At 42.5% G+C, this 2,861-nt stretch overlaps 1 pseudogene; it reads left to right on the forward strand.

Moving 5' to 3' along the window:
• Positions 1 to 2,242: 2,242 nt before the first annotated feature.
• LOC115290026 lies at positions 2,243 to 2,510 on the forward strand (annotated as a pseudogene).
• The last annotated feature ends 351 nt before the right edge of the window (positions 2,511 to 2,861 follow it).

Genomic DNA, 2,861 nt, shown 5'->3' on the forward strand with positions numbered 1-2,861 from the left:
ACAGAGCCTGGAGCCTGTCTTCAGATTCTGTGTCTCCCTCTCTCTCTGGCCCTCCCCCTCTCATGCTCTGTCTCTGTCTCAAAAATAAATAAAACATTAAAATAATAGACAAATAATGTAATTGGGTAAATTGCCCAACATCATGTAAATAATCTGTGAAATAAATATTAAAGAATAACAGTTAGGGACTATTTTTCTCCTACCAAATTGGCCGGTGAACACTCGCTGCTATCCAAGGTTGCATAAGACAGCGGCACGACCTTCAGCAAGTTACGTGTTCTCCTTGAGGGTCTCTCTCATCTTAAAATGCACCTAACCAACACCTGATAATAAATAAGTTACTACCAGTAGAGCACTGAGAATAATCTAGATCTCCAATAATAAGGGACTGTTCATAAAAATTATGGTAAACGCCTAAATTATTTTTTATGAAACCATTAACAATGGTGGTTTTTGGACAATATTTAATTAGGAAAATGGCTCCTATATCTACCTTTGAACTTTGTACTACATTTCCAACTAACCTGTCTTATAGGCATCTTAAATTTTTTTAATGTTTATTTTTGAGAGAGAGAGAGAGAGAGAGAGAGAACGAGCAGAGGAGGGGCAGAAAGAAAGGGAGACATGAAGCAGGTTCCAGGCTCTGAGCTGTCAGCACAGAGCCTGACGCGGGGCTTGAGCTCACGAACTGCGAGACCATGACCTGAGCCAAAGTTGGATGCTTAACCGACTGAGCCACCCAAGCGCCCCTTATAGGCATCTTAAACACACCAACAGAAGCAAATTCATTTTCTATGCCCTAGCCCCACCAAATCTGGCTTACCACACTTTCTTCACCATCACCTCTTTCCCCCAGAGCCAGTCCATCTCCAAGGACTGCTGGTATTACTTCCCAAACTTCTGCGGAGTCTAATCACTTCTCCCTCCATTCTCCCCGTCCCTGTGCTAGTCCTGCTTGAACTGCTGTAACAGTCAGCTGATTAACTCTGCTCTTCTCCCTCTACCCCAAGAGTAGATTCTTCACCCTGCCTCCAGATTGATCCTCGAAAATTTCCAACTCGAATTTTATCTTTCCCCACTTAAACCTCTTTAACGGATTCTCATTACTGTTAAAATAAAACATAACCCCCTAGGCACGGCCCACAAACTCTGCATGATTTGGACACTGCTCTTCTGCCTCCTAATGTGGAGACCAGACTGAGCTTAACAACTGCATTCCCTTCCTTACACACACACTCCTGCCAAGCCAATATCCTGCCACATTAGCCAAATATTTGTGTGAGGGAGGTGAAGAGAGTTTTCTTTTTTTCTTTTTAGTTTACTTATTTATTTTAACTGAGAGATAGAGAGTATAAGGACAAGCAGAGGAGGGGCAGAGAGAGAGAGGGAGAGGGAATCTTAACCAGGCTCTGTCAGCTCAGAGCCCAGTGCAGAGCTACATCTCATGAACCGAGAGATCATGACCTGAGTTGAAACCAAGAGCTAGGCGCTTAACCAACTAAGTCACCCAGGCATCCCGAGAACTTTCTTTTAGAAAAAGATTCATTGGACACTTGGGCAGCTCAGTCAGTTAAGCTTCTGACTTCAACTTAGGTCATCATCTCACAGTTTGTGAGCTCACAGCACAGAGCCTGCTTCAGATCCTCTGTCTCCATCTCTCTCTGCTTGCGCACATGTGCTCTCTCTCTCAAAAATAAACAAACAAAAACTAAAAAAATGAAAGTAGTTTTTTTGGGGGGGGATCTTTATTTATTTACTTTTAAGAAAGACAGTGCACATGTGCACAAGGAGAGGAGGGTCAAGGAAAGAAGGAAAGAAGGGGAGAGAATCCCAAGCAGGCTCTGTGCCTGCCTGACATGGGGCTCTGTGTTCACGAACTGTGAGATCATTACCTGAGCCGAAGTCATGAGTCGCAAGTTTAACCAACTGAGCCACCTAAAAGCCCCCTAAAGTAGTTTTTAAAAAACTACTGGCGCCTGGGTAGCTCAGTTGGTTAAGTGTCCAACTTCCTCTCAGGTCATAATCTTGTGGTTCATGAGTTCAAGCCTCACATCAGGCTCTGTGCTGACAGCTCAGAGCCTGGAGCCTGCTTCTGATTCTGTATCTTCCTCTTCCCACCCCCACCCCCCACCCTCCTCATGCTCTGTCTCTCTCTCTCTCTCACTGTGTCTCCCAAAAATAAATAAACGTTAAAATATATATATATATATATATATATATATATATATATATATATATCACTATGACCTACCGTGGCCAGGGCCAGAAAGTGGAGAAGGTGATGGTGTAGCCCATCAACCTCATCTTCAGATACTTGCAAAACAGATCTCAGATTCAGGCATGGCTTTGTGAGCAAGTGAACTTGTGGACCACTGGTTTTGATGAGTACGTGAACCTCGTTATCAGATGATGCAGAAGGGATTCATTCTAAAACAAAGTGGAGAACACAACTGGGTCAGATCATCTTAAAAGGAGATAGTATTGTCTTGCTCCAAAGTGTCTCCAACTAGAAATGATCAATGAAGTGAGAAATTCTTGAGAAAGCCATGTAGTTTGCTTTTTAGAGGTCCTTTGTTGGGAGTAGTTCTAAAACATTTGTTCCTATCATTTTGATTACCTTATGTTATTACCAGATGACAATAAATGCTGTGGGATTGTTTTTTTAAAAAAAGATATTGATTAATTTAGGGACACCTGGCTGTCTCAGTTGGAAGAGCATGTGACTTTTGATCTTGGGGTCATGTGAATTCAAGTCCCACGTTGGGTGTAGAGGTGTAGAGAGTACTTAAATAAAAGCTTTTAAGAAATCTTTTAAAAACAGACTCATTTAGGGATGATGGTCACAGAGAGGGGCATTTGTG

The sequence above is a fragment of the Suricata suricatta genome, chromosome 4 (assembly GCF_006229205.1).
Source record: "Suricata suricatta isolate VVHF042 chromosome 4, meerkat_22Aug2017_6uvM2_HiC, whole genome shotgun sequence".
NCBI lineage: Eukaryota > Metazoa > Chordata > Mammalia > Carnivora > Herpestidae > Suricata > Suricata suricatta.